The following is a 19,374-nucleotide window of genomic DNA, read 5'->3' as shown; positions in this document are numbered from 1 at the left end:
ATTATCTATTTTATATCTGTTTTTAAAATGTGCTCTTTTACCATGCTGTGTCTACTTTTATGACTTTGTGTTCGAAATAAAGTAATCTTTGACTTTGGATTTCCCTTCCCCTACAATGCTTACCTGGCATGACGTCATGCCGTAACTTCTCCACTAGTGAGAAGTGAGCAGTGTGAGCACGTGCACATCAGTGTGCTGCTGTCACTGCAGTCGGAAAAAAAGGACCGCCTGTGCCAGGGCACAAAACGGAGCCCGATAGAGACCCGTTTCGAGCCCCTCTTTAAAAAACTGCGGGTGCTCAGCATCAGTGAGACCCGGCCCACTTAAAGCCCCGGGGCTACTTTCGTGTGCAAAACAAGTGCTGGAAAGTAAAGATAAATACAAACCTTATGCTAGTTTGCGTCACTTTTGTGACACAAACCTGGTGCATAGTGGTTGTAAATCTGTGCCTCTGTTCGAAGCACCAAGCAATGTAACGCAAGAAGAAAATGAAATAAATGTAGCACGGTCCACTACCGAAATACCCAAATATGATTTCAGGAAATGCTGGGCCACATCTGTTCTTTCAGAACACTTCACAGGGTATAAGGCACCAGAAACAAATAAGAGGTGTACATCTTCATGGAGCAAATGGCTGGGTGTGTACGTAAAGCAGGTTGTGGATCAAGTTCAACAATATTTGTAGAGTTTAGGATATATTTCCATAGGTTGATGAGTGGTTGGAGGACAGAGATTTGCGTCTGTGTGCACATGTGGCTAAGTGGGCTTTTTTATTTTCTTTGGTATCTTATAAAGGACTATCTGAATGAGGGTGCTATATGTGACAAATGGGGTGGGTGGTGTGTTTCTATTGTTCCATCTTGTGTCCTCTCTATCTTATCAGGATTGTGAAAAACATTTAATATCTTTTGCTTGCATATCGCCAGGCAATCATCTGGTGTTTTGTGCTTGTTAACATGGTGGTGCAACCAGTTTTGAAAGTATCTGCTGTTAAAAATTAGATCCAGGGAGCACATTTGCCAGAGAGTGTGAATGCTTCAAATGCAGGTCTGACAGAAGAATGGAAGCTGGAAGTTGCAACTGATTTGACAGGTAGAAGATCACATAGCTGCATAAAAAGGGTTTGGCCCGCTACTACTATTTTATATGCCTCCTTAATGCTTCCTGCTGATTTGGTAATTTCCAAATATCATAAATATTGAAAAGGTTATGGAATAAAGAAGGACTGCTGAGGCTTTTATATTTATGGGATTGTTTTGTGCTATGCTACAAATCTTTTTAGACAGCATAAGACGCGTTTCTGTTGTGTTTGAAAAAAATATTGGGCTTTTTTAAAGTAATATTTTATCTTTATTTCTTCAACCTGGAGAGAATATAAATTGGATGCTGTGGTTTCCACTTAAGAATCTGGTTCAATTATTTATAAAGAATGGTTCTTGAAGCAGCCTAAGCCCTGTGTCCCCTTCATTGGAAAGGAGAGAGGGGGTTTGAAATACACTTGGCTATCAATGAAGGTGCTGTTGGAGAAGCAGGTCATTGTTTCTGCCATTGTAAATACACGGAGTGGGCCAAACCAGCAGCTTCTTCCTATAGAATCATATAAGCTATGGGCATCATTTCCTAAAGGAAGATAGAAAGATCCTATAAAATGCTGCACTGTCCAACAACCCACTGGCTAGGTGCCATTTAATATAAATAAAAAAGTAAAGACGAAAACCACTGTTTAAAGTTTCCCTTTAATGTGGAAAGTTCTATATGTCCGGAAAAGCAACTTTTAACCAACCAAGGGCATTTGAGAATCCAGATTAAAGCTAACTTTTAATTTATATGAGCAGTGGGCCCCTCTCACCTCTTGGCTACACCCTCTCTCTCTCTCTCTCTCTCTCTCTCTCTCTCTCTATCTATCTATCTATCTATCTATCTATGGAACAGCATTAGAAAATTGGGAGGAGCGCTAGTGAGCCCAAGACAAGATGGCCGCACTTTAGTGTAACTTTACCGACCGAGAGAAAACAATTCAATAAATATGCAATCCAGCGGTGCTAAAGGATGGAGCTGAAATAGACCTGTTTGTGGTGGGGAGCGGCAGCCGAGGAGAGCAAAATTAGGCAAAAACCGCCACAGGAAGCAGCAGGATCATGAGGGAAAATGCCCCACTGAAGGGCCGTAACTATCAAGATGGAGGCTGCTGGTTGCTGAATGCGGGCCTCTTAATGTTTGTGACGAGAGATCTTGATGCAGGGTGGGGTCACTGCGAGAACAGTGGAGGACCAGCTACTATTGTGAGACAGTCCAGCGGCGGCTTGTGGGCACTAAAAAACGGCAAGTGGAGTTGGGGCCACAATATCGGCATCCCTGAAACTGAGCACGGTGCAGGCTGGATGGTGCCGAGACTGGAGCACAAACCCCTGGGCCGGCTGCACTTCGCGGCCCAAACCAGCGTAATAAGTTAAGTTGCTGCCTCCCACAACTATACTCCTTGGATCACCCAAAGATCAGCAACTTCAGGTAAAGTTATAATGCCTCAGTCACTACTTATAACAGCCCTTCGACAACTTCATTTACCAAGACACAATTCTAAAAGAGTAATGATGGATGAATTAAATAAAAGCTGGTTTATTCCTAATCTAGGATCATTAGTTGATGTATTTCTAGCTTCGTTTCATGTGTGTTATCAGTACTCTAATAAAAGGTCACCAAAAATGCCTTCATCCTCCATTCCAAGACCAATAGGTCCTTTCATAGAGTTACACATAGATTTTGTAGATATGAAACAAAAATGTAATGGATATAGGTATGTGTTAGTAGTGGTGTGTCCATTTTCGCAATGGATTGAAGCAGGACCCTGCTCCAGGTGTGATGCTGACCAGGCAGCCAAATTCCTGGTGAGAGAGGTCATACCTAGGTGGGGGGTTCCGGCGGCGATACGCAGCGATAATGGAAAACACTTTGCTAACACAGTATTTCAGCAAATTACTACACTATTAGGAGTGGAACGCCAGTTTACCTCAGTTTACCACCCATAGAGTAATGGAATTGTTGAGAGGATGAATGGCTTATTGAAAAGCAAAGTGTCAAAAATGTGTGAGATACTGAAAAAGAGTTAGCTTTACTGCCTTCCCCATGCTCTGTATGCATTGAGAAATGCCCCTTCAAAAGATCATCATTTGACCCCTCACCAAGTTGTAACAGGCAGGCATTCTAATTCTTTTAAACAGAATCAAATGATTCATTCTGATACTAAGTCTGCATCAGAAAGTGTTTGTCAAGAAGTGAATGCATACATGTCTGCCTTAACAAAAGCTGAACAGGTTTATTCTAAACAGGTTCAGCTGCAACAGGCCAATAGTACTGAACCACCCCTGCCCTTGTCTACAGCCATCAGCATCGGTTCCTGGGTCTTCGTGCACAACTTTGTGAGAACATGAAAGGATCCCAAGTTTCTAGGCCCCTACCAAGTAACACAGAGCATGCCAACAGCACTAAAAGTGGAGGGGATGATGAACTGGGTGCACGTAACGGACATTATTCAATTTTTGGCCTCACTCCCACAAGCAGTGGAGGAGGCAATGGTCCAAGAACAAATTATACAATGAAGAGACGGTTAAATGATATTTTTCATAGTATAATAATGAGTCCAGTGGTTATGATTATTACTCTGATAATTTGCTATTGTATTATGTGTTATGTAGATGCAAAAGATCCCACCCATAGGGAAGAAGTATTACGCTTTCGTAGAGCTGTTTTCAATGAAACAGATATACATCCTCTGCATGATTCTCTTTTCGATAAATTGTGGTATAAAAGCATGCATGATATAGGTACCAATACACAAAATGATAGTTGTTATGTATGTTCTCTTATTCGCCATGCCAAAGAAACACCACCTTTAGTGTATCCTAAAGAAGTGCCTGTTAATATGACAAAGTGTTTATTGCATCTTTTCTTGTGTAGGATAAAAGCACAGTTACAGCCAACGCATGTTAGTCCTATGACAGCCAGAGTTAATACAACCAGATTTGATACAAACCCCGGAAATTTTGAAAATGTTTACAGATAAAACAGAGATAATGAAAGAGATATCCAGAATGAAAGGAGCAGGGCAGAAATATAGTTATGCAAATAGGGAGGAAGCCGTATTGGAACGAGGTATTCTAGGGAGATCTAATCCACCATCCACCTGTAATAATTATTCTGCCAAACCACTGCCCCCAGATTGCGCAGCCAGGCCAATATTAAGTATTGAAGCATCAGTATTTGCCAATAATAAATGGTTTACTGGAGCTATGTTTTCATGTAGGGCCATATCTTTATGGAATGGCACAGAAACAAAAAATCATTTGAGATTTGATGATATAAAAGCATCATGTCAGTAAGTATGGGATGAAAACATACAGAGATATACATGGACTGGAACTAAACGTCATCCTAAGTTGGCTGTGAAACTAATGGGACTTTCTCTTTGCTTTCAGGGAAATGGGATTGTTAAAGTGGGATGGAATCTCAATTGCAGTTCAACTATTTACAATGCCGATATGCAGGGCGGTACCTCCAGCCTTATGGATTTTTACTGGCAGTGTGGAGCGCGAATATACACTCAATTACCCCCCGACTGGAGCGAAATCTGCTCTCTGGTGACTCTTCATACTCCATCTATGGTAATACCAGCACAAGAAATACAAAATTTGCATTGGCATTCCATGAGTAAAGCATCAACTCTGCTGCATCATCACAGAAGAAAAAGGATGGCTGAGTACTTTGGAACTTCAGTGTGGCAGGATGTGCCCAAAGAGTATAGGTTGTTCAGTGACGCCCAAACATTTTTTGGAAGTCTGATACCTTTGTTTCAAGCAAAAGGAACTGCTCGCTAGGTTCAGATCACCCGCTGGGAGCTGATGAAAGCCATAAATGCTACTGAAGAGGGCTTTAATGCAATTAAAGAAGAGCTTCGTTCAATCAGACTTATGGTGATGGAAAACAGATATGTTTGGGACTTAATGACAGCAATCGAAGGAGGAGTTTGTAAAAAACGTAATTCAGTATGCTGTACTTTCATACCGCGAATGATGAAGATAAAGGAAATCTAACTCAGGCCATATTGACTTTGCATAATTTGCATGCACAGATGAAGAAAGAGGGGGGTGCTCCAGATGAGTGGTTCACTGACTGGTTTGATTGGGTGCCGTCCTGGATGTCGGGGTTGTCTAAGGCCTTAATACCTATAATAGTTCTGTTGCTATTGATGTGCCTAGTATTTCAGGTTACCTTAGCATGTTGCAAGAGGGTTACAGCTAAAGTGGGAGGTATGTTCCCTATAAGGAGAAATAAAGAGATACAAAATATAGAATTGGAAGAAATGCACAGGGGTAGTGAAGAAGTAGTCGAAGAATCGACTAGAGAGGGGAATGAAAGGAATCAAAACGCTAATTTAGATTTAGGACCTAATCATTCAGTTTTATCTGTACGTGCCCACACACTGTGAAATATTATGTAAAGACAGAAAAAATCTATAATGCTGTTTAAACGTGCATGTTAAAGTTGCACAATTGTATCTGGAAATAACCTACAGCCTGCTTTCAAAAAAGGTCTCAATGCGGTTTGGTTTAAGTGTTTTTTCCTCTTCATTGTATTTGAGCTGAGAACGCCCTGCCCAGGATATGTAACAGGAAATTCAGAGCAGCAAGAATGTTTTCCATTGTAGTCTGTTAGTTTGGCATGAGAAGTCACAAACAACAGGAAAGAGCTGTTCTTTAAATAAATGTATGTAATCTGGGTGGGACATAATGGAAAAGCAGGAAGCTTTTTCTATTGTGAACATTGTATTAAATATGGATCTAGGCCAAAATTAATATTATAAGAAGTAGACCCAAAGTGTATGTTAGTTGAGACTGACTTGTGCTTCGCTCATAGCACATCACTCTCCCAGCTGAAATAGCCTGGCATGTACAATAAACCTTTTTGTACTCCCTTTTGTTGCAGATGTGGTGATTAAATGATTTGAGCTGCTTAAAGGATTTTTTCCCGACAGGCCACAAGACTATGAAACATGACATAATTAAAGCTAGTTGACAAGACTGAAGTGACCCTGTGGTGGTTCCCCGCATGTGTGCATATATACAGCTTTCTTTTAACACGGGTGTTGTCTACTTGGTCGCCCACCATTTTATTTAGCTGAGATTGGCTCACCTGGTGCATGGATTTTCATCTTAGCATCGGTTATTCGTCCAATATAGGTGACTTGGTTTTGATTTATTTCTGGAAGGATTGATTCTGGACTCCGTTTTATTGATGGTCTTGACGTAAGTTACATGGTCATTATTGCAGATTTTGGTTTTCTATTTCCTTATCTTTCACTAAAGGTGCCCTCTGTATACTTTTTCAGATTCTTTTGCTTTGCTCATAAAACTTTAATCTGTCCTGAGGATGACCCTTCGAAGCTTGGGGGTCAAAATGCTGTAGACGCTATTTGGCATTTGGGAAGGGATTAAAATGTACAGTTTTGCATTTTCATCTATGGACTAATCCAAAAAGCTGTGGTCTCTATGCCATTTTCTTTTCATTTGTAATACACTATTTACTTTTCTAAAGTAATTTTGTGTGTAATATATTGAGCAGCAAGAACGTATGTACTGTAATGTTTATGTTGTGTTTTTGTTATATATAAAACTTATTTACACTAACAATTTTTTATAACTTTGAATCTTTGTGTGGGCCCTTTATATTCTTTGTATATGATTTTTCTGTATTGATTTTGAAATAGTTTTTATTTTCTTCTACCGTTGTTGTACACACAAACTTTATTGCACTTTGTTCTGAGTTAGTCGGGCTGCTACTGTTGTGTTTAATCATTTTTGAAAACAGTGGGGTGGCCATCTTAAAGTCAGTCATTCTGTGGACGTCCTTTCAACTCAATGTAGTGGACATCCTGAAGTCAAGCAGCAGGAAGAAACACCATGCTAGCTTATGAAGCTGCCAATTTAAAGTCAGTGAATACTCATTAAAAGGGACGAGTAGGACATAATTCAACACACAGCGGAAACAGCCAAATAACACTGCCAAACATTGCAAACCAAGAATAAATGACAAAAACAAACAAAAGTTGCACAACAGTGCTTAAGAAAAAAGCACCACTTCACCAACACAATAACATTCAACAATTGAAGGTGACAAGTTGTCAGGGACAAAATCAGGAAGAGGATCACCTCCATATCTTCAACCCCCAGATCAATCGATTAATCACTAAATCAATCAGGGGTTTTTAAAGCGCGCTACTCACCCGTGAGGGTACCAAGGCACTGGGGGGTGGGAGGGGTGCAGCTCCAGATCAGTCGAAGAGCCAGGTTTTGAGGCTCTTCCTGAAGGTGTGCAGCGTGGGGGAGTGTCTGATGTTGACTTGGAGCTTGTTCCAGGCCTTTGCTGTGACATAGGAGATGGCTCTTCCACTTGCTCTGGTTCTGCCTATGCGTGGGGTCTTCGCCATGGCGTGGTCGGCGGAGCAGAGGTTACTTTTGGGTACGTGGAAGGAGACTCTTCCGTTGAGGTATTTGGGTCCGATGTTGTGGAGGGATTTGTACGCGTGGGTGAGTAGCTTGAAGCATACTGTCTTCTCGATGGGAAGCCAGTGGAGGTCTTGTAGGTGCTGGGACATGTGCTCATGTCATGGGGTTCAGAGGACGAGTCTGGCTGCGGTGTTCTGGATGGTTTGGAGCTTGTGTAGCAGGAATTTGTTGATTCCGGTGTAGAGGGTGTTACCGTAGGCCAGTCTGCTGGTTATGAGTGCCTGGGTGATGGTCTTTCTGCATTCGGGGGGGATCCACTTGAAGGTCTTGCAGAGGATGCAGAGGGAGTAATATTTAGGGAGAGAGAGAGGCACTGTGGTATTCTTTGCAGTAGGACACACAGGCAATGTACAAATGTGGGTAGGATAATCCCTAGGAACCTTTATCCTATTGATTAGGAAGGACCCAGGAGTCACTCAGAAACTGGTGGCAGGCATAAATGTGGCATCCCCATTACCCTACACAGAACACTACTGAATCTGAGTAAGATCAGAGGAGGATTTTACCTGCTGTCTGTGACTTGAGAAAAGTCTAGAAGGACCAGACCTGCTTTCTCTTGCACCCAGGACAAAGAAGTGGACAAGGGTCATTAGGCTGCTCTCCTATTCAAGCTACAAGAACACATTAAGCTACATGAGGCCTTTTCTGCAACTGTCTAACCGATTGGCTCGAATTTGACACCCCATGGATCCTGCTGGTAGTCTCTACTGTAGTGAGTCCTTACCTCCAAGTGATGTTTATGAGGGCATGACACCCTTAGCTGTGTCTGGCTGGAATTCTCCAACTACCTCTGAAAACTTGGGACTTAGAAATGTTTTGGCTCCAAAGGCCTACAGACAACTGGAACAAAACTGACAAGCTAATCCAAACAAGGTGGGGTGTCACTGGGCTGAAGGTTCAGGTTTCACCCCATTCAAACTTTTTTGTGAATGCAAATACTCTGCAGCGGATCCTCACAGAGATGGTATTTAGCCTGCTGGAGCTCTTTTCGGCTTGAGACTGCAGCCTTTGGCCTATTGGAGTGATATGATCCTAAAAAGTGGCTGAATGTAAACGAAGAAATTTTGACTGGGTGCAGGTGCCAAAATTATCCGGTCAGCCAGGGACCTTCCCATGGCGCTATATTTGGATTACAGCTTCAATGGGACCTTGTCTGACCTCTATCTGACCTTTGGGAGCCCTCCTCGTCTACAGCCAACTGCTTTGCCCAGCTTAAGATTTTTGCCTTCCATTTTTTAAATTTAGGACCCGATTTATATGTTGGTGGGAAGGCAACAGCAATGGAGATCCCTTTCCACTAACATAGTGGTCCGCTCGCCAGAATAATATGCGGGCAGACCTAAAGTTTGGCCACGACGTAGACACACCGTCTCCACTGTGGCAGAACAAGGTTGACTTGTCACTCTGCCCACTTAATTTAGATGGGTTGGAATGACAGGTCGGTTTTCACTGCCTGTCACTCCCTGGAAAACCCTGGCGGTAAGGGCCAGTGAAAATTGCTAAATGCTACCCTTGCCATGAAAGAGGAATCCCATGGCGAGAGAAGCATTGCATTTTTTATTTTCAAAAAGAAAATCCAACCTTCAGGATATTCTTTTTGAAAATAAAAACAGAAAAATGCATTAACAGGAACCGCTGTGACAGAGGTTTCTGGGGATGCTTTATAAATGACCGCCAGTTCGGCATGGTGCAAGGGTGCCTGTGCCATGCCGAATAAACAAAAATCTTGAAGTCCCCCAATCCATCTCCTGATGCATGTCAAGATAGAATCCAGCCCCTTCTTTGCAACCACTTCCACCGAAGGTTTATGATCTGTCCGAGCAACAAACTTAATACCCACAAAAACTGCCTGAATCTCTTGACCAACCAATACACAGCAAGTGATTTCCTCTCAATACCGGAATCATTACATTCTGCGCCTTTCAAAGTGCTAGAAACACAAGCTATCAGATTTTCTTTACCATCCTTTGTCTGAATGAGGAGAGCTCCTAAGCACTTTGCACTAGCATCACACCCAACCTTGGTGTCATACATTGGATCATATTCTCGTAATGCAGGAGCATCACACAGTTCATTCTTTACCCTTGTAAATTCATCTGCACACTCCAAATCCCAAAGAAATTCTATTCTCTTCTTCATTAACTTCCTCATATTAAATGTCTTGCTAGGAGTCTTTGACTCTTTGAGTGGAGAAGTGTGGCTCAATGATTAGAGCGGCAGACCCTGATGCAGAGGTCTAGCCCGGGACCAGGGTTCAATTCCCCGCCTCGGCGGGTCTTGGGCTAAAAAATTTTACGGACCTGATAATTCTCGCCTCGGTGCCTATTCCAATCATGGAGTCCCACTCTGCAACTCTGGGCAATAGCTTGCTTAATCTCCACAACGGCCCCCACAACGCTAAGGATGCCTGGCCTCCACCTTGGGGGTGCCCAGGAGTGGACGCCTCACAGGGAAAGCCAGGATGGGTTCCACAGCGGTATTCGTACAAGCGCCTTGAGACCCTTGCGGGTGAGTAGTGCACTATACAAGTATCAAATTTACATGTTGATGAATTTGCTATAATATTCCACTATGCCAAGAAAAGATGACAGCTCTTCCTTACTCTTCAGCTTTTCCAAGAACTTTTTTTTTTACAACAAAATTTATATTCGTTTTTATAGGTACAATATGGGCATAGCCCGACAAGTACAATGTATATAATGAAACAGACGTAGAGTACCTGAATTTAGTTTTCGATATAAACTTGGCCTGGAGAACACCAGGCCAGGTAATTAATACACCACACCGAGGCCAGCTAACAGTTCGAAATTGCATGATCCTAAGATATGTCAAATGAGAGCGATTAGAATTATCTGTCTCTGATGTACAACTGTATTGCATTGTGTCTCTTAAGGGCTTATGGGGGGTCCGTATCTGGCAGGGGGGCAAGGTAATCCCTCGATATGTCACCCAGCAGAACCAAATCTTCCTATGCTTCTGTGGGGAACCCATGCTTGAAAATGACCATTTCAGCACTCATACATTCCTCTAAGGCCTTTTTCCACTTTCCTAGCCCCGGTAGGGCTGACGCCTTCCACTTCTGGGCAATGTCCCTTTTGGCCAGGGTAAGGCCCAGGAAAAAGAGGTGCTGTTTGTAATGAATTCCTCCAATCTCGTCTGTGCTTTGAAGGAGCAATAGTCTGGGATCAAATGGAATGGTCCAGGCTAGGACCCTGCCCAGGCAGGACACCACCCTCTTCCAGAATGGTTGTATTACCTCAAAACTCCATACTGTATGGATAAATGAACCCTTCTTTTTTGTCCAGTGGAGGCACTGGACGGACAGGATAACTCCCATCTTCCACAGTCTGGATCTTGTATCGTATATACGGTGGAGATATTTAAATTGTATAAGGCGGAGTCTCGAAGAGACAGCCCCGTGTTGGGGACTAGCTAGGGCCTCGGTCCAGTCATTGTCGGTCAGGGTCGGCATGTCTATTTCCCAGGCAGCTCTAGTTTTTAGTACTGTAGTGCAAGTATGCGTGTTTAGAGTCTGATATATTTGCTTAATTTTATGCGCCCCTAGGTACCCCATCAGTAACCGACCTTCTAGTGGGTGAAATTCTGGAAGGGACTTCAAGTGTCGAATGTGAGGGTTAAGAGCATGTCGCAATTGTAGGTAATGGTGGAACTGGGATTTATGTAGGTGAAACTCAGTTTGTAGTTGCTGAAAGGATTTGAGGATGCAACCCTGCATAATAATGCCTAAGGTGGATATTCTAATGATATGCCATTTACGGAAGCCCAGTAAGGTCGAGACGCAATGTATGTAGGTTCCCTGCCAAAGTGGGGGTTATTTGCGTCAGTTTCCCCTTCCAATCCATGGTCTTCACTGTGTGTCTCCATAGCTGTATGACAGTTTTGCTGGCCAGTGGGAGAGTATCCAGTTTTATCAGACTATATAGGAGTTTCTGCAGTTGGGTGTCCTTCATTGCCATCCTCTCTACTCCATAGGCTGGGTCTGACTGGGACCCATACCACCATTCATTAATGACTAGGAGATGGGATGCGGAGTAGTATGAATGGATATCTGCCGTCGCAATGCCACCACAGTATGTCAATTGTGTACAGGTGTGAAGCACCACCCGGATTGCACTGCCCTGCCACAGAAACGCATTTAGTATTGCATTTAATTGTGTGAACCAAGAATGGGGGATGTCATATGGGAAATTTTGCAGTCGATATAATAATCGGGGGAGAGATACCATTTTAAAAATGGCTGAGCGCCCTTATAATGATAGGGGCAACTGAGACCATACTGCCGTTTCACTATGGACCGCAGGGAGCAGAGGAGAGATGTTTTGAGTCCACGAAATCGTAGGACAAAGTGATATGTATACTCCCAAGTATTTAAACCCATCTGTAGCCCGGGATAATTGTGCAGCCCAGGTCTGGCGTTTCTGATCTCCACATACTTGGAAAGCGTGGATTTGGAGGGGTTAGTCCCCAACCCTGTAGTCTCTCCGAGCACTCAGAGAATCTGAAGGATACGGGGTCCAGGGGTCCATGGATCTGTAAAAATAGGGCGCCGTTCACATAGAGCGCGATTCTGTCTGAGTATTCTTGTGACCATTCAAACCCTCTAATCAGCGGATCTTGATGGACCCATACTGCCAGGGGCAAGCAATTTAGGCTCAAAATTGAGCAACAAAATAGGGCAATATGAAGCCAGGTTTTCCGGGGGCGGCCTGGCTTAAAAATACTACTATTTCCACATGTCACGAGTCTGTAGGCAACATGCATTGCTTGCAAGCTTCTTGTAGTGCGGCTAGGAAGTGGGGGCCTAATGTTGTCATGTGTGAGCACAAAAAGTCGGTGGGAAATCCATTGGGACCAGGCGCTTTACCGGGGCAGGTATTAATCAGTACTGCTCTTAGCTCGTCTAATCGGTCCCTTTCTTGGTCGGAAAGTTAGCGGGGAGGGATATCTGACAAAAAATCATCGATAATGTCCTCTGAGATCAGCTCCCGCTTCTGGTACAGCGAGGCGTAAAATGACACGAAGACCTGTACCACCGATTCAGACGAAGGGCATAACTCATCGTTTGCATCTCACAGTGTGGGCACAGGGATAGGGGCCATCTTGGCTTGATATAGCCGGTGAAGCATTCTGCTTGATTTATCACCCCACTGATATATCCTATGTTGTGCCTCCAACCAGGTCTCCTGTGCCTCGTTAGTGAGAAGTTGATGTATCTGTTGCTGAATGAGGAGGAGGTCCCGACACGATCCCGGAGAGTTCCCCACCACCTCCTCCGTCTCCAATAAACGCTGGTGATCTTCAAGGTCTAGTTTTTAGGCAAGTCGTTCATGCTTTTCCCCGGTACGGAAGCTTATGTCAATTCCTCTGATCGAGGGCTTAAGGGCCTCCCACAAAACTATTCTGGACGGGACTGTGTCGGAATTATGCAGGATGTGATCAGATATGGCCTTTTGAAGGATGTCTTGATAATTAGGATCCCTGAGGTGCCAAGGGGACATACGCCAGCGGTAAGGGGTACGTTGGGTTTTTAGGCGCAGCTTAATCCAAACCGGCGAATGATCCGAGAGCCCCCGGGGGAGGATGGATGTGTGTGCCACCCTGTGAATATAGCTGTGGGGGAGAAATATGTAGTCCAGTCATGACAATGTATCATGTACTTCAGATGTGTACGTGAACCCCCTCATCGAGGGATGGAAAGCCCGCCATGTGTCCGACCACGTGAGTGTAATGGCAAGGGAGTGCAATTTGGATTTATTGAAGAGGGGGTTCTTGTTTCCTGGTCCACCAGCAATTTTGGGGCAACATCACATCGTTCCAATCCCCCTCTAAGATGGTCAATCCCTCTGGCAGCTCACTCCACAGCTGTGTGACCTTGTACGAGAATGTTTGTCCCATAGGAGGTGGGGCATATATACTCCCCACGGTTAGCGGCTCCCCAGCCACTGTACCAGTAATAACTGCATATATTCCCCCAGGGTCTAGCCAGTGTTTGGAGATGCAATGTGGCACTTGGCGGTGTATGAGGACCGCCGTGCCTCTAGAGCCACGAGCAAACCCAGAGTGGTACACTGTAGTATAGCCGAATCTAGTAAGGCATGGAGTTTTGTTCCCAGGAGATGTTCCTCCTGAGGTAGAAATATATCTGCTTCACACCGTTTTGCAAGCCGGAGCACTGCACCACTTTTGATTTTGTTCAGGAGCCCCCTGACATTCCAGAAAATTATGTTTAGTTCCCCGAATTGAGAGCCTAGCGTGTGTTGTGTCATCTGACAGCTGTGTGCCTTCTTCTAAGGAATTTATGGTTTCAACCAGCTCAGTACGTGGCTTGATCCCGGACCCAGAGACTTTATAGCCCAAGTAGCCGACTTCACTGACCCCAAATTTACATTTTTAAGCTTTGAGGGTGAGACCTACTTCTTGCAGTCGGTGTAACACCTCCCTCACTCTGTGATCATGATCTACATTTGTAGATTCAAAAATCAGAATGTCATCCTGATAGCACTTCACTCCAGGTACTCCTTTCAAGATGTTCATTATTACCCTCTGGAACACTACAGCACCCGAAATCAAACCAAACGGCATTCTCTTGAAGCTATATACACCAAATGGTGTATAGGCGAGATATGGTGAGAGTCCTTGTCAAGTTCCACCTGGTGATATGCAGAGACTAAATCTAAAGTCGTGACAACGTTCGCTCCAGAGAAAGTTGTGACAATCTCTTCAATATTAGGCAAAGGGAATTTATCAACCACCACCTCCCTGTTGAGAGCCCTCAGGTCCACACAAATACGCAAATCTCGCTTACCCTTGAATGCCACTACTATGGTGGCCAACCATTCTGTTGCCTCAGCCAGTTCAATCACCCCACTCAAACATAGTCTTTCTAATTCTTTCTCCATGGCAGATTGTATATTCATGGGAATCTTCCTGACCTTAGCTACAATTGGTTTCGCATTCACCCTCAACCTTATCATGGGCTTATATCCACGCAATTTACCCAGTTTACCTAAAAATAACTCTCCAAATTCTTTGACAAACTTACTGTTTTTGAATTCAACATCACACCGAATTCCTTTTGGTGAGCCCAACCCACAAATCATCCCCTTGACATGAGATGTATACTTTCCACTGATACATCTCCTACCAATCCCAATATCAGCCTGAAAGTAACCCAACATCTCAATAATCATACCACCATACCCACCAGTTTCACATCCATGTCTGATAAAACTTTCCCTTGAGGAAACTTGTTCAAGAAAGTTTGCTTGAATATGATGGAAATACATGAACACCAGTCAAATGTTATGGGTACTTGTACTTTATCAATGGTTATTACCTCTGAGGGAAACAATCTACACTCCTCCTTTATTTGTAATACAATTTCTTGACTTACCTCCTGACTCCTGTTCTCCTTATTCTTAAATGTTTTCCTTCCCTTGTTCCTACAACACTTGCTAAAATGACCATTAACGCCACAGTAATTGCACGACTGTGATCAGGCTAGACAAGACTTATCATTAACCCGTTGCCAATCAAACCCACACCTAAAACACATCCCCTTGAAATCTGGTTTGGGCTTCTTATGTTCTTACACTTCCGTCTCCACCTTCTTTGGAAAATTCTTTAGCGTTTTCACTGCACATAACTCTGACACTGTTTCCTTTTCTGAATTTTTCACTTCTTTTTCTACCCTGAGTTTCACCCACGCAGTTCAACATATGTTCCACACGTTTTGCAAGAATTTAAACTTCTTCCAGAGGTGGCTCATCTTTCATCGACAACTCCTCACGTATCTTGCCTCTATTGCAACGTAAAAAAACAACAACAAAAAACGGTCTCTAATCCTCTCTTCAAATGAGCCTCCAAACTTGCAAGTGGAGGCGAGTTTCCTCAAACTCGTGACAAAATCCTACCGGGACTCTTCCAACCCTTGACTCCTCAACCAAAAATGATACCTCTCAAGAATTGTACTAACTCTTGGTAGGTAATAACAGTCTATCCTGGTCATCGCTATCTCAAATTCATTCAAATCATGCATTTCAGCTTGACCCAATTTCAGTAGGTTTTCCAACACATCTTGTCCTTCTGCCCAGGGGCGGCTGGTCCATAGGGGCGTTGGGGCAGCGCCCCACAAAAGAATCAGGCAACAGGTGAACAGGAATGTAAGCAGACGAATTGACAGCTTGCAATTCGTCTGTTTACATTTCTGGGCCCGCCTGTGCGCTTCACTGGTGAAAGTGCGCATGTCACGCACAGCGCACGCAGGCAGAGACGAGCAGGATTTCAGAAGATGGTCTGCGCATATGAGAGAGGAGCGTTGCTCCTCACTCACATTCACAAACCATAACGGTATGCTGTGCATGCCCAGTGTAGTGCAGGAGTTTGAAGATAGGCTCCTGCTCGGGCGGTGATGTGTTTTGCGCAAAGTCGCCCCATGCCCTATCAAATGCCAGGACAGAGTAAACAAGGTTCAGCCGCCCGGCCCCCCAGTCTCCTAATTGGCAAAAAGAAGAGAGCTGGGAGAAGTTACTTCCACCACGTTGTAGAGGAGACGTGGTGCGACGCGGGACCCGAGGAGATGCCTGGTAAGTTCTTTTATTAATTAAATAAAACCCCCTCCCCGCGCGTAACCCCCGAGTGATGCAGATCATGCCTGTAATGTGAATGTTCACCTCTAGGAGCCTAACCCTTTCTGCACATGAGCGTAATGTAGGTCCGTGGGTGCCCTCTTCCTAGGGGCCATTCAACCTACGGGCAATGTTCCTCTGCGCGATACCAGAATCGTAGGTTCTTCTCGCCAGGTTTGCAGAGGGCACTGCTACTTTTAAGTCTGGCATGACAAGGACACTTGTGAATAGCATATTATTAACACTTCTTTAAAATATGCATAGAGTTGACTTCACTCTCAATAACAGCCATTGACTATTTGGTGTATCACTGGCCCTGAGGAAGAGCTTTCTTTAGAATGCGCGAGGCGAGGGGCTATTTTATATTTGACAACAACAACCAATCAACATGCTGTTACATTCAAGTTTAAATCGCCTATATGCATTCAGAACAGAAACCACTTCTTTATGCAAAGCCCCCCAATTGGCAAAGCCCATGGACTGGGTTGAATGTTTGAATGCAAATACAATATATGCACCTTTGTGTGAGCACTCTGAAGCCACGGTAAATGCTTGTTTGTGATCCCATTACGTTTGGGCATTCACAAGACCACACGTCCCTCACACAGGTGCCCGCACCACACCGCACACTGCCCTTTTCTCTGCCCACTCATCAGACTAAGATACAAACGTTTATTGGCCTGTAACAAAGTGGTGAAAACGGGGGGCTGAAAAAGGGTTATTTTACCGCACAGGGGCTCTGTCATGACAGCGATCGTATTTGATTTTTTTTGTGTGAGTCTAACCTCCTGTGTCACTTCATTACCACAGCAAGTCAACTGCAAAAAACGATCCGAGTACAGTTTTAATTAACTGTCATCTGGCTGATTATTAGAACAAGCATTTGCAATGCAATAGGTCTCGCATTTATAAGAGTTTGAGCTATTGGCATTGTAAAATTACAATGCCTTTTATTTATGTTTTGGTTTTAAAACAAATAAAAGGCATTGTCATTTACAATGTCAGTAGCATAAACTTGCATAAAAGCAGTGTGTGGAGTGCAGCAGTGTGCGGCGTGCAGCAGTGTGCGGCGTGCAGCAGTGTGCGGCATGCAGCAGTGTGTGGCGTGCAGCAGTGTGCGGTGTGCAGCAGTGTGCGGCGTGCAGCAGTGTGTGGCCTGCAGCAGTGTTTCGTGTAGCAGTGTGAGGCATGCAGCACTGTGACATGCAGCAGCGTGCAGCAGTGTGCGGCGTGCAGCAGTGTGCTGCGTGCAGCAGTGTGCGGCGTGCAGCAGTGTGCGGTGTGCAGCAGTGTTTCGTGTAGCAGTGTGAGGCATGCAGCACTGTGGCGTGCAGCGGCGTGCAGCAGTGTGCGGCGTGCAGCAGTGTGCTGCGTGCAGCAGTGTCGTGCAGAATGCAGCAGTGAGTAATGCAGCAGTGTGCAGCAGTGTGTGGCGTGCAGCAGTGTGCCGGTTGCATCAGTGTGTGCCGTGCAGCAGTGTGTGGCGTGCAGCAATATTTCGTGTAGCAGTGTGTGGCGTGCAGCAGTGTGCGGCGTGCAGCAGTGTGCGGCATGTAGCAGTGTGCGGCGTGCAGCAGTGTGCGGCGTGCAGCAGTGTGTGGCAGTGTGTGGCGTGCAGCAGTGTGAGGCGTGCAGCAGTGTGTGGCGTGCAGCGGCATGCAGCAGTGTGTGGCGTGCAGCAGTGTGAGGCGTGCAGCAGTTTGAGGCGTGCAGCAGTGTGTGGCGTGCAGCAGTGTGAGGCGTGCAGCAGTGTGAGGCGTGCAGCAGAGACACATGGAGGGTGAGGAGAGACACGTGGAGGGTGAGGAGAGACACGTGTAGGGTGAGGAGAGACACGTGTAGGGTGAGGAGAGACACGTGTGAAGGGTGAGGAGAGACACGTGTGGAGGGTGAGGAGAGACACGTGTGGAGGGTGAGGAGAGACACGTGTGGAGGGTGAGGAGGAGACACCTGTGGAGGGTGAGGAGGAGACACATGTGGAGGGTGAGCAGGAGACACGTGAGGAGACACGTGTGGAGGGTGAGGAGAGACATGTGTGAAGGGTGAGGAGAGACGTGGAGGGTGAGGAGAGACACGTGTGGAGGGTGAGGAGAGACACATGTGGAGGGTGAGGAGAGACATGTGTGGAGGGTGAGGAGAGACACGTGTGGAGGGTGAGAAGAGACATGTGGAGGGTGAGGAGAGACACGTGGAGGGTGAGGAGAGACACGTGGAGGGTGAGGAGAGACACGTGGAGGGTGAGGAGAGACACGGAGGGTGAGGAGAGACACGTGTGGAGGGTGAGGTGGAGGGTGAGGAGAGAGACGTGTGGAGGGTGAGGAGAGACGTGTGGAGGGTGAGGAGAGACGTGTGGAGGGTGAGGAGAGACGTGTGGAGGGTGAGGAGAGACACGTGGAGGGTGAGCAGAGACCCGTGTGGAGGGTGAGCAGAGACACGTGTGGAGGGTGAGGGGAGACACATGTGCAGGGTGAGGAGAGACACGTGTGGAGGGTGAGGAGAGACGTGTGGAGGGTGAGGAGAGACACGTGTGGAGGGTGAGGAGAGACACGTGTGGAGGGTGAGGAGAGACACGTGTGGAGGGTGAGGAGAGACGTGTGGAGGGTGAGGAGAGACATGTGGAGGGTGAGGAGAGACATGTGTGGAGGGTGAGGAGAGACACATGGAGGGTGAGGAGAGACGTGGAGGGTGAGGAGAGACACGTGGAGGGTGAGGAGGGTGAGGTGGAGGGTGAGGAGAGACACGTGGAGGGTGAGGTGGAGGGTGAGGAGAAACAGAGTTGGAGGGTGAGGAGAGACGGAGGTGGAGGGTGAGGAGAGACGGAGGTGGAGGGTCAGGAGAGACCGAGGTGGAGGGTGAGGTGAGACGGAGGTGGAGGGTGAGGAGAGACGGAGGTGGAGGGTGAGGAGAGACTGAGGTGGAGGGTGAGGAGAGACCGAGGTGGAGAGTGAGGTGAGACCGAGGTGGAGGGTGAGGAGAGACCAAGGTGGAGGGTAAGGAGAGACCGAGGTGGAGGGTAAGGAGAGACCGAGGTGGAGGGTAAGGAGAGACCGAGTTGCAAGGGAATCAGAAGTGGAGGAGAGAGAGAGGTGAAGGGTGAGGAGAGACAGTGGTGGAGTGGGGGGGAGGGGAGGATATCACTTTTACTTCATCTCCTAGTGTAAGGTAAC

The 19,374-nt window shown here is 45.8% G+C and overlaps 1 pseudogene; it reads left to right on the top strand.

Moving 5' to 3' along the window:
• The first annotated feature begins 4,714 nt into the window (after nucleotides 1–4,714).
• Nucleotides 4,715–8,860, top strand: LOC146817929 (endogenous retrovirus group FC1 Env polyprotein-like; annotated as a pseudogene).
• Nucleotides 8,861–19,374: the final 10,514 nt, after the last annotated feature.

This window comes from Triturus cristatus, chromosome 6 (assembly GCF_964204655.1).
Source record: "Triturus cristatus chromosome 6, aTriCri1.1, whole genome shotgun sequence".
NCBI lineage: Eukaryota > Metazoa > Chordata > Amphibia > Caudata > Salamandridae > Triturus > Triturus cristatus.
This window is presented reverse-complemented; position numbering and strand designations above follow the sequence as displayed.